Source organism: Salmo salar, chromosome ssa05 (genome assembly GCF_905237065.1).
Source record: "Salmo salar chromosome ssa05, Ssal_v3.1, whole genome shotgun sequence".
Taxonomy (NCBI): Eukaryota; Metazoa; Chordata; class Actinopteri; order Salmoniformes; family Salmonidae; genus Salmo; species Salmo salar.
Window position 1 is genome coordinate 14,527,669 of NC_059446.1, and position 18,784 is coordinate 14,546,452.

Sequence of the window (18,784 nt, forward strand, 5' to 3'; positions counted from 1 at the left end):
TGCCGGAGTGGCCAGACTGCGCTGAACTGCAAGACTGCGCTGAACTGCCGGAGTGGCCAGACTGCGCTGAACTGCCGGAGTGGCCAGACTGCGCTGAACTGCCGGAGTGGCCAGACTGCGCTGAACTGCCGGAGTGGCCAGACTGCGCTGAACTGCCGGAGTGGCCAGACTGCGCTGAACTGCCGGAGTGGCCAGACTGCGCTGAACTGCCGGAGTGGCCAGACTGCGCTGAACTGCCGGAGCGGCCAGACTGCCCTGAACTGCCGGAGTGGCCAGACTGCGCTGAACTGCCGGAGCGGCCAGACTGCGCTGAACTGCCGGAGCGGCCAGACTGCCCTGAACTGCCGGAGCGGCCAGACTGCCCTGAACTGCCGGAGCGGCCAGACTGCCCTGAACTGCCGGAGCGGCCAGACTGCCCTGAACTGCCGGAGCGGCCAGACTGCCCTGAACTGCCGGAGCGGCCAGACTGCCCAGACTGTCCCGAGCTGCCAGACTGCCCAGACTGTCCCGAGCTGCCAGACTGCCCAGACTGTCCCGAGCTGCCAGACTGCCCAGACTGTCTCGAGCTGCCAGACTGCCCAGACTGTCCCGAGCTGCCAGACTGCCCAGACTGTCCCGAGCTGCCAGACTGCCCAGACTGTCCCGAGCTGCAGATGCCCAGACTGTCCCGAGCTGCCAGACTGCCCAGACTGTCCCGAGCTGCCAGACTGCCCAGACTGTCCCGAGCTGCCAGACTGCCCAGACTGTCCCGAGCTGCCAGACTGCCCAGACTGTCCCGAGCTGCCAGACTGCCCAGACTGCCCAGACTGCCCAGACTGCCCAGACTGCCCAGACTGCCCAGACTGCCCCGAGCTGCCAGACTGCCCAGACTGCCTGGAACGGCCAGAGCCTGAGCCGCCTCCAGGATAGGTGGGTTGGGGAGGGAGGGTCTAGCACAGTGCCGTCGTTGACGGCAGCCACCCTCCCTTCCCTCCCTTATTGTTTAGGGTTACTGTTTTAGGGTTTTGTTGGGGATTTTGTTTGTTGGTGGTTTTTTGTTGTTGTGGTTAGGTGCATTCTGGGGTCTGCACCTTGAGGGGGGGGGTACTGTCACGTCCTGACCAGCAGATGGAGCTGGTGTAGTAGTTTGGGGGTCAGGACGTGGCAGTCTGGTGTGTGTCTTGTGACTCCTGATCAGGAACAGCTGGGAATCGTTGTTCCTGATTGGGAGTCACATATGTAGGAGTTGTTTGTCACTGGGGTTTGTGGGTAATTGTTTCTTGTTTAGTGTGTTTGCACCTGACAGGACTGTTGGCTGTCAGTTTCCTTGTTTTGTTTGTTTGTTATAGTGTTCTTTCTAATTAAATTGAAAGATGAATACTAACTCCGCTGCATTTTGGTCCATTCCTGAAGACAGCCCTTACAAATACCTTCCCCTCCCCAGTCCTCTAAAGGTAAAATACCTTCCCCTCCCCAGTCCTCTAAGGGTTAAATACCTTCCCCTCCCCAGTACTCTAAAGGTAAAATACCTTCCCCTCCCCAGTCCTCTAAAGGTTAAATACCTTCCCCTCCCCAGTCCTCTAAGGGTAAAATACCTTCCCCTCCCCAGTCCTCTAAAGGTAAAATACCTTCCCCTCCCCAGTCCTCTAAAGGTAAAATACCTTCCCCTCCCCAGTCCTCTAAGGGTAAAATACCTTCCCCGCCCCAGTCCTCTAAGGGTAAAATACCTTCCCCTCCCCAGTCCTCTAAAGGTAAAATACCTTCCCCTCCCCAGTCCTCTAAGGGTTAAATACCTTCCCCTCCCCAGTCCTCTAAAGGTAAAATACCTTCCCCTCCCCAGTCCTCTAAAGGTAAAATACCTTCCCCTCCCCAGTCCTCTAAAGGTAAAATACCTTCCCTCATCCCCTCGTCCTCTAAAGGTTAAATACCTTCCCCTCCCCAGTCCTCTAAAGGTTAAATACCTTCCCCTCCCCAGTCCTCTAAAGGTTAAATACCTTCCCCTCCCCAGTCCTCTAAAGGTTAAATACCTTCCCCTCCCCAGTCCTCTAAAGGTAAAATACCTTCCCCTCCCCTGTCCTCTAAAGGTAAAATACCTTCCCCTCCCCAGTCCTCTAAAGGTTAAATACCTTCCCCTCCCCAGTCCTCTAAAGGTAAAATACCTTCCCCTCCCCAGTCCTCTAAGGGTTAAATACCTTCCCCTCCCCAGTCCTCTAAAGGTAAAATACCTTCCCCTCCCCCAGTCCTCTAAAGGTAAAATACCTCCCCCTCCCCAGTCCTCTAAAGGTAAAATACCTTCCCCTCCCCTGTCCTCTAAAGGTAAAATACCTTCCCCTCCCCAGTCCTCTAAAGGTTAAATACCTTCACCTCCCCAGTCCTCTAAAGGTTAAATACCTTCCCCTCCCCAGTCCTCTAAAGGTAAAATACCTTACCCTCCCCAGTCCTCTAAGGGTTAAATACCTTCCCCTCCCCAGTACTCTAAAGGTTAAAATACCTTCCCCTCCCCAGTCCTCTAAGGGTTAAATACCTTCCCCTCCCCAGTCCTCTAAAGGTTAAATACTGTCACGTCCTGACCAGCAGATGGAGCTGGTGTAGTAGTTTGGGGGTCAGGACGTGGCAGTCTGGTGTGTGTCTTGTGACTCCTGATCAGGAACAGCTGGGAATCGTTGTTCCTGATTGGGAGTCACATATGTAGGAGTTGTTTGTCACTGGGGTTTGTGGGTAATTGTTTCTTGTTTAGTGTGTTTGCACCTGACAGGACTGTTGGCTGTCAGTTTCCTTGTTTTGTTTGTTTGTTTGTTATAGTGTTCTTTCTAATTAAATTGAAAGATGAATACTAACTCCGCTGCATTTTGGTCCATTCCTGAAGACAGCCCTTACAGAATTACCCACCAAACAAGGACCAAGCAGCGGAAGAGGAAGGAGCAGCGACAGGAGAGAAAAAGGGAGGAATGGACATGGGAGGACGTCCTGGACGGCAAGGGAGTCTACACCTGGGAAGAGATCCTGGCCGGAAGGGATCGCCTCCCATGGGAACAGGTGGAGGCACTCAGGAGAGTGGAGGCAGCTGGACAGAGGAACCATCGGGAAAGTTACGCTGGAACACGGTTGGCTAGGAAACCCGAGAGGCAGCCCCAAGATTTTTTTTTTGGGGGGCACACGGGTAGCTTGGCCAGGCCAGGGAAGAGCCGTAAGCCAGCTACCCGTGACTACAGGGAGGTGCGTACGAGGTGGAGGGCGCCATGTTACGCTGAGGTGCGCACCATCTCACCTATACGGAAGCACAGCCCAGTTCGCCCAGTACCAGCGCCCCGCAGGTGCCAGGGCAAGGGGAGCATCGAGCCGGAAGGGGTGATGCCAACCCTGCACTCAAGACCGCCAGTGCGCCCTTTCGGTCCGGTGTTTCCCGCCAGACGCACTAGCATGGAGGTGCGTGTCTCCGGGCTGGCACGTCCTATACCAGCCCCGCGCATCAGGAGTCTAGTGTGTCAACCCAGCCTCGCCAGTCAACAGTCATCAGAGCTGCCCGCCAGTCAACAGTTGTCATCAGAGCTGCCCGCCAGTCAACAGTCGTCATCAGAGCTGCCCGCCAGTCAACAGTCGTCATCAGAGCTGCCCGCCAGTCAACAGTCGTCATCAGAGCTGCCCGCCAGTCAACAGTCGTCATCAGAGCTGCCCGCCAGTCAACAGTCGTCATCAGAGCTGCCCGCCAGTCAACAGTCGTCATCAGAGCTGCCCGCCAGTCAACAGTCGTCATCAGAACTGCCCGCCAGTCAACAGTCGTCATCAGAGCTGCCCGCCAGTCAACAGTCGCCAGAGCTGCCCGCCAGTCAACAGTCACCAGAGAGGTCAGACTGCGCTGAACTGCCGGAGTGGCCAGACTGCGCTGAACTGCCAGACTGCGCTGAACTGCCGGAGTGGCCAGACTGCGCTGAACTGCCGGAGTGGCCAGACTGCGCTGAACTGCCGGAGTGGCCAGACTGCGCTGAACTGCCGGAGTGGCCAGACTGCCCTGAACTGCCGGAGTGGCCAGACTGCCCTGAACTGCCGGAGTGGCCAGACTGCCCTGAACTGCCGGAGCGGCCAGACTGCCCTGAACTGCCGGAGCGGCCAGACTGCCCTGAACTGCCGGAGCGGCCAGACTGCCCTGAACTGCCGGAGCGGCCAGACTGCCCTGAACTGCCGGAGCGGCCAGACTGCCCTGAACTGCCGGAGCGGCCAGACTGCCCAGACTGTCCCGAGCTGCCAGACTGCCCAGACTGTCCCGAGCTGCCAGACTGCCCAGACTGTCCCGAGCTGCCAGACTGCCCAGACTGTCTCGAGCTGCCAGACTGCCCAGACTGTCCCGAGCTGCCAGACTGCCCAGACTGTCCCGAGCTGCCAGACTGCCCAGACTGTCCCGAGCTGCCAGACTGCCCAGACTGTCCCGAGCTGCCAGACTGCCCAGACTGTCCCGAGCTGCCAGACTGCCCAGACTGTCCCGAGCTGCCAGACTGCCCAGACTGTCCCGAGCTGCCAGACTGCCCAGACTGTCCCGAGCTGCCAGACTGCCCAGACTGCCCAGACTGCCCAGACTGCCCAGACTGCCCAGACTGCCCAGACTGCCCCGAGCTGCCAGACTGCCCAGACTGCCTGGAACGGCCAGAGCCTGAGCCGCCTCCAGGATAGGTGGGTTGGGGAGGGAGGGTCTAGCACAGTGCCGTCGTTGACGGCAGCCACCCTCCCTTCCCTCCCTTATTGTTTAGGGTTACTGTTTTAGGGTTTTGTTGGGGATTTTGTTTGTTGGTGGTTTTTTGTTGTTGTGGTTAGGTGCATTCTGGGGTCTGCACCTTGAGGGGGGGGGTACTGTCACGTCCTGACCAGCAGATGGAGCTGGTGTAGTAGTTTTGGGGGTCAGGACGTGGCAGTCTGGTGTGTGTCTTGTGACTCCTGATCAGGAACAGCTGGGAATCGTTGTTCCTGATTGGGAGTCACATATGTAGGAGTTGTTTGTCACTGGGGTTTGTGGGTAATTGTTTCTTGTTTAGTGTGTTTGCACCTGACAGGACTGTTGGCTGTCAGTTTCCTTGTTTTGTTTGTTTGTTACAGTGTTCTTTCTAATTAAATTGAAAGATGAATACTAACTCCGCTGCATTTTGGTCCATTCCTGAAGACAGCCCTTACAAATACCTTCCCCTCCCCAGTCCTCTAAGGGTTAAATACCTTCCCCTCCCCAGTACTCTAAAGTTAAAATACCTTCCCCTCCCCAGTCCTCTAAAGGTTAAATACCTTCCCCTCCCCAGTCCTCTAAGGGTTAAATACCTTCCCCTCCCCAGTCCTCTAAAGGTAAAATACCTTCCCCTCCCCAGTCCTCTAAAGGTAAAATACCTTCCCCTCCCCAGTCCTCTAAAGGTAAAATACCTTCCCCGCCCCAGTCCTCTAAAGGTAAAATACCTTCCCCTCCCCTGTCCTCTAAAGGTAAAATACCTTCCCCTCCCCAGTCCTCTAAAGGTAAAATACCTTCCCTCCCCTGTCCTCTAAAGGTTAAATACCTTCCCCTCCCCAGTCCTCTAAAGGTAAAATACCTTCCCCTCCCCAGTCCTCTAAAGGTAAAATACCTTCCCATCCCCTGTCCTCTAAAGGTAAAATACCTTCCCATCCCCTGTCCTCTAAAGGTTAAATACCTTCCCCTCCCCAGTCCTCTAAAGGTTAAATACCTTCCCCTCCCCAGTCCTCTAAAGGTAAAATTCCTTCCCCTCCCCAGTCCTCTAAAGGTTAAATACCTCCCCCTCCCCAGTCCTCTAAGGGTTAAATACCTTCCCCTCCCCAGTCCTCTAAAGGTAAAATACCTTCCCCTCCCCAGTCCTCTAAGGGTTAAATACCTTCCCCTCCCCAGTCCTCTAAGGGTTAAATACCTTCCCCTCCCCAGTCCTCTAAAGGTAAAATACCTTCCCCTCCCCAGTCCTCTAAGGGTTAAATACCTTCCCCTCCCCAGTCCTCTAAGGGTTAAATACCTTCCCCTCCCCAGTCCTCTAACGGTTAAATACCTTCCCCTCCCCAGTCCTCAAAAGGTTATATACCTTCCCCTCCCCAGTCCTCTAAAGGTTAAATGCCTTCCCCTCCCCAGTCCTCTAAAGGTAAAATACCTTCCCCTCCCCAGTCCTCTAAAGGTAAAATACCTTCCCCTCCCCAGTCCTCTAAAGGTTAAATACCTTCCCCTCCCCAGTCCTCTAAGGGTTAAATACCTTCCCCTCCCCAGTCCTCTAAAGGTTTAATACCTTCCCCTCCCAGTCCTCTAAAGGTTAAATACCTTCCCCTCCCCAGTCCTCTAAAGGTAAAATACCTTCCCCTCCCCTGTCCTCTAAAGGTAAAATACCTTCCCCTCCCCAGTCCTCTAAAGGTTAAATACCTTCCCCTCCCCAGTCCTCTAAAGGTAAAATACCTTCCCCTCCCCAGTCCTCTAAGGGTTAAATACCTTCCCCTCCCCAGTCCTCTAAAGGTAAAATACCTTCCCCTCCCCAGTCCTCTAAAGGTAAAATACCTCCCCCTCCCCAGTCCTCTAAAGGTAAAATACCTTCCCCTCCCCTGTCCTCTAAAGGTAAAATACCTTCCCCTCCCCAGTCCTCTAAAGGTTAAATACCTTCACCTCCCCAGTCCTCTAAAGGTTAAATACCTTCCCCTCCCCAGTCCTCTAAAGGTAAAATACCTTACCCTCCCCAGTCCTCTAAGGGTTAAATACCTTCCCCTCCCCAGTACTCTAAAGGTTAAAATACCTTCCCCTCCCCAGTCCTCTAAGGGTTAAATACCTTCCCCTCCCCAGTCCTCTAAAGGTTAAATACTGTCACGTCCTGACCAGCAGATGGAGCTGGTGTAGTAGTTTGGGGGTCAGGACGTGGCAGTCTGGTGTGTGTCTTGTGACTCCTGATCAGGAACAGCTGGGAATCGTTGTTCCTGATTGGGAGTCACATATGTAGGAGTTGTTTGTCACTGGGGTTTGTGGGTAATTGTTTCTTGTTTAGTGTGTTTGCACCTGACAGGACTGTTGGCTGTCAGTTTCCTTGTTTTGTTTGTTTGTTTGTTATAGTGTTCTTTCTAATTAAATTGAAAGATGAATACTAACTCCGCTGCATTTTGGTCCATTCCTGAAGACAGCCCTTACAGAATTACCCACCAAACAAGGACCAAGCAGCGGAAGAGGAAGGAGCAGCGACAGGAGAGAAAAAGGGAGGAATGGACATGGGAGGACGTCCTGGACGGCAAGGGAGTCTACACCTGGGAAGAGATCCTGGCCGGAAGGGATCGCCTCCCATGGGAACAGGTGGAGGCACTCAGGAGAGTGGAGGCAGCTGGACAGAGGAACCATCGGGAAAGTTACGCTGGAACACGGTTGGCTAGGAAACCCGAGAGGCAGCCCCAAGATTTTTTTTGGGGGGGGCACACGGGTAGCTTGGCCAGGCCAGGGAAGAGCCGTAAGCCAGCTACCCGTGACTACAGGGAGGTGCGTACGAGGTGGAGGGCGCCATGTTACGCTGAGGTGCGCACCATCTCACCTATACGGAAGCACAGCCCAGTTCGCCCAGTACCAGCGCCCGCAGGTGCCAGGGCAAGGGGAGCATCGAGCCGGAAGGGGTGATGCCAACCCTGCACTCAAGACCGCCAGTGCGCCCTTTCGGTCCGGTGTTTCCCGCCAGACGCACTAGCATGGAGGTGCGTGTCTCCGGGCTGGCACGTCCTATACCAGCCCCGCGCATCAGGAGTCTAGTGTGTCAACCCAGCCTCGCCAGTCAACAGTCATCAGAGCTGCCCGCCAGTCAACAGTTGTCATCAGAGCTGCCCGCCAGTCAACAGTCGTCATCAGAGCTGCCCGCCAGTCAACAGTCGTCATCAGAGCTGCCCGCCAGTCAACAGTCGTCATCAGAGCTGCCCGCCAGTCAACAGTCGTCATCAGAGCTGCCCGCCAGTCAACAGTCGTCATCAGAGCTGCCCGCCAGTCAACAGTCGTCATCAGAGCTGCCCGCCAGTCAACAGTCGTCATCAGAACTGCCCGCCAGTCAACAGTCGTCATCAGAGCTGCCCGCCAGTCAACAGTCGCCAGAGCTGCCCGCCAGTCAACAGTCACCAGAGAGGTCAGACTGCGCTGAACTGCCGGAGTGGCCAGACTGCGCTGAACTGCCAGACTGCGCTGAACTGCCGGAGTGGCCAGACTGCGCTGAACTGCCGGAGTGGCCAGACTGCGCTGAACTGCCGGAGTGGCCAGACTGCGCTGAACTGCCGGAGTGGCCAGACTGCGCTGAACTGCCGGAGTGGCCAGACTGCGCTGAACTGCCGGAGCGGCCAGACTGCCCTGAACTGCCGGAGCGGCCAGACTGCCCTGAACTGCCGGAGCGGCCAGACTGCCCTGAACTGCCGGAGCGGCCAGACTGCCCTGAACTGCCGGAGCGGCCAGACTGCCCTGAACTGCCGGAGCGGCCAGACTGCCCAGACTGTCCCGAGCTGCCAGACTGCCCAGACTGTCCCGAGCTGCCAGACTGCCCAGACTGTCCCGAGCTGCCAGACTGCCCAGACTGTCTCGAGCTGCCAGACTGCCCAGACTGTCCCGAGCTGCCAGACTGCCCAGACTGTCCCGAGCTGCCAGACTGCCCAGACTGTCCCGAGCTGCCAGACTGCCCAGACTGTCCCGAGCTGCCAGACTGCCCAGACTGTCCCGAGCTGCCAGACTGCCCAGACTGTCCCGAGCTGCCAGACTGCCCAGACTGTCCCGAGCTGCCAGACTGCCCAGACTGTCCCGCGCTGCCAGACTGCCCAGACTGCCCAGACTGCCCAGACTGCCCAGACTGCCCAGACTGCCCCGAGCTGCCAGACTGCCCAGACTGCCTGGAACGGCCAGAGCCTGAGCCGCCTCCAGGATAGGTGGGTTGGGGAGGGAGGGTCTAGCACAGTGCCGTCGTTGACGGCAGCCACCCTCCCTTCCCTCCCTTATTGTTTAGGGTTACTGTTTTAGGGTTTTGTTGGGGATTTTGTTTGTTGGTGGTTTTTTGTTGTTGTGGTTAGGTGCATTCTGGGGTCTGCACCTTGAGGGGGGGGTACTGTCACGTCCTGACCAGCAGATGGAGCTGGTGTAGTAGTTTGGGGGTCAGGACGTGGCAGTCTGGTGTGTGTCTTGTGACTCCTGATCAGGAACAGCTGGGAATCGTTGTTCCTGATTGGGAGTCACATATGTAGGAGTTGTTTGTCACTGGGGTTTGTGGGTAATTGTTTCTTGTTTAGTGTGTTTGCACCTGACAGGACTGTTGGCTGTCAGTTTCCTTGTTTTGTTTGTTTGTTACAGTGTTCTTTCTAATTAAATTGAAAGATGAATACTAACTCCGCTGCATTTTGGTCCATTCCTGAAGACAGCCCTTACAAATACCTTCCCCTCCCCAGTCCTCTAAAGGTAAAATACCTTCCCCTCCCCAGTCCTCTAAGGGTTAAATACCTTCCCCTCCCCAGTACTCTAAAGTTAAAATACCTTCCCCTCCCCAGTCCTCTAAAGGTTAAATACCTTCCCCTCCCCAGTCCTCTAAGGGTTAAATACCTTCCCCTCCCCAGTCCTCTAAAGGTAAAATACCTTCCCCTCCCCAGTCCTCTAAAGGTAAAATACCTTCCCCTCCCCAGTCCTCTAAAGGTAAAATACCTTCCCCGCCCCAGTCCTCTAAAGGTAAAATACCTTCCCCTCCCCTGTCCTCTAAAGGTAAAATACCTTCCCCTCCCCAGTCCCTCTAAAGGTAAAATACCTTCCCTCCCCTGTCCTCTAAAGGTTAAATACCTTCCCCTCCCCAGTCCTCTAAAGGTAAAATACCTTCCCCTCCCCAGTCCTCTAAAGGTAAAATACCTTCCCATCCCCTGTCCTCTAAAGGTAAAATACCTTCCCATCCCCTGTCCTCTAAAGGTTAAATACCTTCCCCTCCCCAGTCCTCTAAAGGTAAAATACCTTCCCCTCCCCAGTCCTCTAAGGGTTAAATACCTTCCCCTCCCCAGTCCTCTAAGGGTTAAATACCTTCCCCTCCCCAGTCCTCTAAAGGTAAAATACCTTCCCCTCCCCAGTCCTCTAAGGGTTAAATACCTTCCCCTCCCCAGTCCTCTAAGGGTTAAATACCTTCCCCTCCCCAGTCCTCTAAGGGTTAAATACCTTCCCCTCCCCAGTCCTCAAACGGTTATATACCTTCCCCTCCCCAGTCCTCTAAAGGTTAAATGCCTTCCCCTCCCCAGTCCTCTAAAGGTAAAATACCTTCCCCTCCCCAGTCCTCTAAAGGTAAAATACCTTCCCCTCCCCAGTCCTCTAAAGGTTAAATACCTTCCCCTCCCCAGTCCTCTAAGGGTTAAATACCTTCCCCTCCCCAGTCCTCTAAAGGTTTAATACCTTCCCCTCCCAGTCCTCTAAAGGTTAAATACCTTCCCCTCCCCAGTCCTCTAAAGGTAAAATACCTTCCCCCTCCCCTGTCCTCTAAAGGTAAAATACCTTCCCCTCCCCAGTCCTCTAAAGGTTAAATACCTTCCCCTCCCCAGTCCTCTAAAGGTAAAATACCTTCCCCTCCCCAGTCCTCTAAGGGTTAAATACCTTCCCCTCCCCAGTCCTCTAAAGGTAAAATACCTTCCCCTCCCCAGTCCTCTAAAGGTAAAATACCTCCCCCTCCCCAGTCCTCTAAAGGTAAAATACCTTCCCCTCCCCTGTCCTCTAAAGGTAAAATACCTTCCCCTCCCCAGTCCTCTAAAGGTTAAATACCTTCACCTCCCCAGTCCTCTAAAGGTTAAATACCTTCCCCTCCCCAGTCCTCTAAAGGTAAAATACCTTACCCTCCCCAGTCCTCTAAGGGTTAAATACCTTCCCCTCCCCAGTACTCTAAAGGTTAAAATACCTTCCCCTCCCCAGTCCTCTAAGGGTTAAATACCTTCCCCTCCCCAGTCCTCTAAAGGTTAAATACTGTCACGTCCTGACCAGCAGATGGAGCTGGTGTAGTAGTTTTGGGGGTCAGGACGTGGCAGTCTGGTGTGTGTCTTGTGACTCCTGATCAGGAACAGCTGGGAATCGTTGTTCCTGATTGGGAGTCACATATGTAGGAGTTGTTTGTCACTGGGGTTTGTGGGTAATTGTTTCTTGTTTAGTGTGTTTGCACCTGACAGGACTGTTGGCTGTCAGTTTCCTTGTTTTGTTTGTTTGTTTGTTATAGTGTTCTTTCTAATTAAATTGAAAGATGAATACTAACTCCGCTGCATTTTGGTCCATTCCTGAAGACAGCCCTTACAGAATTACCCACCAAACAAGGACCAAGCAGCGGAAGAGGAAGGAGCAGCGACAGGAGAGAAAAAGGGAGGAATGGACATGGGAGGACGTCCTGGACGGCAAGGGAGTCTACACCTGGGAAGAGATCCTGGCCGGAAGGGATCGCCTCCCATGGGAACAGGTGGAGGCACTCAGGAGAGTGGAGGCAGCTGGACAGAGGAACCATCGGGAAAGTTACGCTGGAACACGGTTGGCTAGGAAACCCGAGAGGCAGCCCCAAGATTTTTTTTGGGGGCACACGGGTAGCTTGGCCAGGCCAGGGAAGAGCCGTAAGCCAGCTACCCGTGACTACAGGGAGGTGCGTACGAGGTGGAGGGCGCCATGTTACGCTGAGGTGCGCACCATCTCACCTATACGGAAGCACAGCCCAGTTCGCCCAGTACCAGCGCCCGCAGGTGCCAGGGCAAGGGGAGCATCGAGCCGGAAGGGGTGATGCCAACCCTGCACTCAAGACCGCCAGTGCGCCCTTTCGGTCCGGTGTTTCCCGCCAGACGCACTAGCATGGAGGTGCGTGTCTCCGGGCTGGCACGTCCTATACCAGCCCCGCGCATCAGGAGTCTAGTGTGTCAACCCAGCCTCGCCAGTCAACAGTCATCAGAGCTGCCCGCCAGTCAACAGTTGTCATCAGAGCTGCCCGCCAGTCAACAGTCGTCATCAGAGCTGCCCGCCAGTCAACAGTCGTCATCAGAGCTGCCCGCCAGTCAACAGTCGTCATCAGAGCTGCCCGCCAGTCAACAGTCGTCATCAGAGCTGCCCGCCAGTCAACAGTCGTCATCAGAGCTGCCCGCCAGTCAACAGTCGTCATCAGAGCTGCCCGCCAGTCAACAGTCGTCATCAGAACTGCCCGCCAGTCAACAGTCGTCATCAGAGCTGCCCGCCAGTCAACAGTCGCCAGAGCTGCCCGCCAGTCAACAGTCACCAGAGAGGTCAGACTGCGCTGAACTGCCGGAGTGGCCAGACTGCGCTGAACTGCCAGACTGCGCTGAACTGCCGGAGTGGCCAGACTGCGCTGAACTGCCGGAGTGGCCAGACTGCGCTGAACTGCCGGAGTGGCCAGACTGCGCTGAACTGCCGGAGTGGCCAGACTGCGCTGAACTGCCGGAGTGGCCAGACTGCGCTGAACTGCCGGAGCGGCCAGACTGCCCTGAACTGCCGGAGCGGCCAGACTGCCCTGAACTGCCGGAGCGGCCAGACTGCCCTGAACTGCCGGAGCGGCCAGACTGCCCTGAACTGCCGGAGCGGCCAGACTGCCCTGAACTGCCGGAGCGGCCAGACTGCCCAGACTGTCCCGAGCTGCCAGACTGCCCAGACTGTCCCGAGCTGCCAGACTGCCCAGACTGTCCCGAGCTGCCAGACTGCCCAGACTGTCTCGAGCTGCCAGACTGCCCAGACTGTCCCGAGCTGCCAGACTGCCCAGACTGTCCCGAGCTGCCAGACTGCCCAGACTGTCCCGAGCTGCCAGACTGCCCAGACTGTCCCGAGCTGCCAGACTGCCCAGACTGTCCCGAGCTGCCAGACTGCCCAGACTGTCCCGAGCTGCCAGACTGCCCAGACTGTCCCGAGCTGCCAGACTGCCCAGACTGTCCCGCGCTGCCAGACTGCCCAGACTGCCCAGACTGCCCAGACTGCCCAGACTGCCCAGACTGCCCCGAGCTGCCAGACTGCCCAGACTGCCTGGAACGGCCAGAGCCTGAGCCGCCTCCAGGATAGGTGGGTTGGGGAGGGAGGGTCTAGCACAGTGCCGTCGTTGACGGCAGCCACCCCTCCCTTCCCTCCCTTATTGTTTAGGGTTACTGTTTTAGGGTTTTGTTGGGGATTTTGTTTGTTGGTGGTTTTTGTTGTTGTGGTTAGGTGCATTCTGGGGTCTGCACCTTGAGGGGGGGGTACTGTCACGTCCTGACCAGCAGATGGAGCTGGTGTAGTAGTTTGGGGGTCAGGACGTGGCAGTCTGGTGTGTGTCTTGTGACTCCTGATCAGGAACAGCTGGGAATCGTTGTTCCTGATTGGGAGTCACATATGTAGGAGTTGTTTGTCACTGGGGTTTGTGGGTAATTGTTTCTTGTTTAGTGTGTTTGCACCTGACAGGACTGTTGGCTGTCAGTTTCCTTGTTTTGTTTGTTTGTTACAGTGTTCTTTCTAATTAAATTGAAAGATGAATACTAACTCCGCTGCATTTTGGTCCATTCCTGAAGACAGCCCTTACAAATACCTTCCCCTCCCCAGTCCTCTAAAGGTAAAATACCTTCCCCTCCCCAGTCCTCTAAGGGTTAAATACCTTCCCCTCCCCAGTACTCTAAAGTTAAAATACCTTCCCCTCCCCAGTCCTCTAAAGGTTAAATACCTTCCCCTCCCCAGTCCTCTAAGGGTTAAATACCTTCCCCTCCCCAGTCCTCTAAAGGTAAAATACCTTCCCCTCCCCAGTCCTCTAAAGGTAAAATACCTTCCCCTCCCCAGTCCTCTAAAGGTAAAATACCTTCCCCGCCCCAGTCCTCTAAAGGTAAAATACCTTCCCCTCCCCTGTCCTCTAAAGGTAAAATACCTTCCCCTCCCCAGTCCTCTAAAGGTAAAATACCTTCCCTCCCCTGTCCTCTAAAGGTTAAATACCTTCCCCCTCCCCAGTCCTCTAAAGGTAAAATACCTTCCCCTCCCCAGTCCTCTAAAGGTAAAATACCTTCCCATCCCCTGTCCTCTAAAGGTAAAATACCTTCCCATCCCCTGTCCTCTAAAGGTTAAATACCTTCCCCTCCCCAGTCCTCTAAAGGTAAAATACCTTCCCCTCCCCAGTCCTCTAAGGGTTAAATACCTTCCCCTCCCCAGTCCTCTAAGGGTTAAATACCTTCCCCTCCCCAGTCCTCTAAAGGTAAAATACCTTCCCCTCCCCAGTCCTCTAAGGGTTAAATACCTTCCCCTCCCCAGTCCTCTAAGGGTTAAATACCTTCCCCTCCCCAGTCCTCTAAGGGTTAAATACCTTCCCCTCCCCAGTCCTCAAACGGTTATATACCTTCCCCTCCCCAGTCCTCTAAAGGTTAAATGCCTTCCCCTCCCCAGTCCTCTAAAGGTAAAATACCTTCCCCTCCCCAGTCCTCTAAAGGTAAAATACCTTCCCCTCCCCAGTCCTCTAAAGGTTAAATACCTTCCCCTCCCCAGTCCTCTAAGGGTTAAATACCTTCCCCTCCCCAGTCCTCTAAAGGTTTAATACCTTCCCCTCCCAGTCCTCTAAAGGTTAAATACCTTCCCCTCCCCAGTCCTCTAAAGGTAAAATACCTTCCCCTCCCCTGTCCTCTAAAGGTAAAATACCTTCCCCTCCCCAGTCCTCTAAAGGTTAAATACCTTCCCCTCCCCAGTCCTCTAAAGGTAAAATACCTTCCCCTCCCCAGTCCTCTAAGGGTTAAATACCTTCCCCTCCCCAGTCCTCTAAAGGTTAAATACCTTCCCCTCCCCAGTCCTCTAAAGGTAAAATACCTTACCCTCCCCAGTCCTCTAAGGGTTAAATACCTTCCCCTCCCCAGTACTCTAAAGGTTAAAATACCTTCCCCTCCCCAGTCCTCTAAGGGTTAAATACCTTCCCCTCCCCAGTCCTCTAAAGGTTAAATACTGTCACGTCCTGACCAGCAGATGGAGCTGGTGTAGTAGTTTGGGGGTCAGGACGTGGCAGTCTGGTGTGTGTCTTGTGACTCCTGATCAGGAACAGCTGGGAATCGTTGTTCCTGATTGGGAGTCACATATGTAGGAGTTGTTTGTCACTGGGGTTTGTGGGTAATTGTTTCTTGTTTAGTGTGTTTGCACCTGACAGGACTGTTGGCTGTCAGTTTCCTTGTTTTGTTTGTTTGTTACAGTGTTCTTTCTAATTAAATTGAAAGATGAATACTAACTCCGCTGCATTTTGGTCCATTCCTGAAGACAGCCCTTACAAATACCTTCCCCTCCCCAGTCCTCTAAAGGTAAAATACCTTCCCCTCCCCAGTCCTCTAAGGGTTAAATACCTTCCCCTCCCCAGTACTCTAAAGTTAAAATACCTTCCCCTCCCCAGTCCTCTAAAGGTTAAATACCTTCCCCTCCCCAGTCCTCTAAGGGTTAAATACCTTCCCCTCCCCAGTCCTCTAAAGGTAAAATACCTTCCCCTCCCCAGTCCTCTAAAGGTAAAATACCTTCCCCTCCCCAGTCCTCTAAAGGTAAAATACCTTCCCATCCCCTGTCCTGTAAAGGTTAAATACCTTCCCCTCCCCAGTCCTCTAAAGGGTAAATACCTTCCCCTCCCCAGTCCTCTAAAGGTAAAATACCTTCCCCTCCCCAGTCCTCTAAAGGTAAAATACCTTCCCCTCCCCAGTCCTCTAAAGGTTAAATACCTCCCCCTCCCCAGTCCTCTAAGGGTTAAATACCTTCCCCTCCCCAGTCCTCTAAAGGTTAAATACCTTCCCCTCCCCAGTCCTCTAAGGGTTAAATACCTTCCCCTCCCCAGTACTCTAAAGGTAAAATACCTTCCCCTCCCCAGTCCTCTAAAGGTAAAATACCTTCCCCTCCCCAGTCCTCTAAGGGTTAAATACCTTCCCCTCCCCAGTCCTCTAAGGGTTAAATACCTTCCCCTCCCCAGTCCTCTAAAGGTAAAATACCTTCCCCTCCCCAGTCCTCTAAGGGTTAAATACCTTCCCCTCCCCAGTCCTCTAAGGGTTAAATACCTTCCCCTCCCCAGTCCTCTAAGGGTTAAATACCTTCCCCTCCCCAGTCCTCAAACGGTTATATACCTTCCCCTCCCCAGTCCTCTAAAGGTAAAATACCTTCCCCTCCCCAGTCCTCTAAAGGTAAAATACCTTCCCCTCCCCAGTCCTCTAAAGGTTAAATACCTTCCCCTCCCCAGTCCTCTAAGGGTTAAATACCTTCCCCTCCCCAGTCCTCAAACGGTTATATACCTTCCCCTCCCCAGTCCTCTAAAGGTAAAATACCTTCCCCTCCCCAGTCCTCTAAAGGTAAAATACCTTCCCCTCCCCAGTCCTCTAAAGGTAAAATACCTTCCCCGCCCCAGTCCTCTAAAGGTAAAATACCTTCCCCTCCCCTGTCCTCTAAAGGTAAAATACCTTCCCCTCCCCAGTCCTCTAAAGGTAAAATACCTTCCCTTCTACCTCGACCTCAACCCCACCTCATCTAAAAGGTATATGACCCCATCCTCCCCCTCCCCAACCTCTGGCCCCCCTCCTTTAGAGTTTAATGACAGTGAATGATCAGTTTACTAACTGATCCCAGTGATAAGCATCTCAGACTCCATCAACTGGACACTGTCCAGCGTTGATAGTATAGTTCAGAAATGGACCGCTCCTATCTTCCTTCCTCGAGGTAATGGATTGGTTACAGAAGTAGAGCAAGAAACACCAACATAAAGTGAATTAATAGGGCGTTGGGCCAAAACAGCCTGAATGAACCTTGCCTTAGATTCTACAACTACAAATGTCTGGAACTCTATTAGAGGGATACGACACCGTTCTTCATTGAGAAATTCCATAATTTGTTGTTTTGTTGATGGTGGTGTTAAATGCTGTCTCAGGCACTGCTCCAGAATCGCTCATAAGTTTCAATTGGGTTGAGATCTGATGACTGAGACGGCCATGGCATATAGTTAACATAATCTTCATGCTCATCAAACCATTTAGTGACCACTCGTACCCTGTGGCTAGGGACATTGTTATCCTATGGGGGATTTGCCATGGTAGCCAAAACAATGGCTGACCCAGCAATTTTATACATGGACCTAAGCATGATGGGATGTTAGTTGCTTAATTAAATCAGGAATCACACCTGTGGAAGCACCTACTTTCAATATACTTTGAATCCCTAATGTATTCAAGTGGTTCCACTGTTTTGGCAGTTACCTGTATCCATCCAATCACTTAGGTGACTGTTTACTAAGAGAACAGGACGAGAGAGGAGAGTATTCCAACATGCTTCAACACGATCTGCTCAGAGGTTATTTTCTATATCTCCTCAAAGCAAACAGTCATTCCACACACACATACACACACACACACACGCACGCACGCACACACACACACTACATAAGTCACATAGGTCAGGGGTTATTCGTTATTCGTAATACTGTATATTATAATGAATAATTGGTGAGAGCGAGAGAGAGAGAGCGTGCACGTCCACGTGTGCACGTAAGAGAGAGCTTGCAGTCCAGGAGGTTGTTGCAGACTACCAGGTGTGACATCCCTGAAAACAACCAAGAAACATTACAAAGAATTTGTCCTACTGAGAATACTGTATTTGTCTACCCAGCAGGAACTGTATTACACCACTGCTCTGCATGAGATGAAGATGCAGTATGAAGTTGAAATGTACAGAGTGTTTGATGTGTACTGGATATTGCATACACTTCATCAGTTGCTGAATTCATCGTTCTGCCCTGAGCAAGGTAGTTAACTCACTGTTCCCCGGGCGCCGAAGACGTGGATGTCGATTATGGCAGCCCCCCGCACCTCTCACCTCCCTTTTCCCTTTCCTAGTAAAGGTCTGCAAACAAAGTTCAGATGAACTGATTAAAGGTGGGTTTGAGACTGTCAACAGGCCATTAACACTGAACCCAGAGCCTGTAGATGGTTACACAATACAATATCAGATCAACCTCCGTCCTCTCCTCTTCCTGTGAGAGGACAGATCTGATAAGAGAGAAAGTGGTTTGAGCTGATATAACTAGAGGAGTGCTGACTTTCCAATAAGTGGGAGGACGTAAAACTGCTCTCTCAACTACACGACTACTGTAGACTTAGTACTTGTCCAGATAACTTCACAACTACTGTAGACTTCAGTAGACTTGTCCAGATAACTTCACAACTACTGTAGACTTCAGTAGACTTGTCCAGATAACTTCACAACTACTGTAGACTTCAGTAGACTTGTCCAGATAACTTCACAACTACTGTAGACTTCAGAAGACTTGTCCAGATAACTTCACAAGTACTGTAGACTTCAGAAGACTTGTCCAGATAACTTCACAACTACTGTAGACTTCAGTAGACTTGTCCAGATAACTTCACAACTACTGTAGACTTCAGTAGACTTGTCCAGATAACTTCACAACTACTGTAGACTTCAGTAGACTTGTCCAGATAACTTCACAACTACTGTAGACTTCAGAAGACTTGTCCAGATAACTTCCCATTCTGTGAGCTTGTGTGGCCTACCTCTTCGCGGCTGAGCCGTTGTTGCTCCTTGACGTTTCTACTTCACCATAACAGCACTTACAATTGACTGGGGAAGCTCTAGCAGGGCAGAAATTTGATGAACTGACTTGTTGGAAAGGTGGCATCCTATGACAGTGCCACATGGAAAGTCACTGAGCTCTTCAGTAAGGCGATTCTACTGCCAATGTCTGTCTATGGAGATTGCATGGCTGTGTGCTTGAATTTATATACCTGTCAGCAACGGACGTGGCTGAAATAGATGAATCCACCAATTTCAAGAGGTGTCCACATACTTTTGTATATATAATGTATTTGTTATGGCCACCCCCCCCCA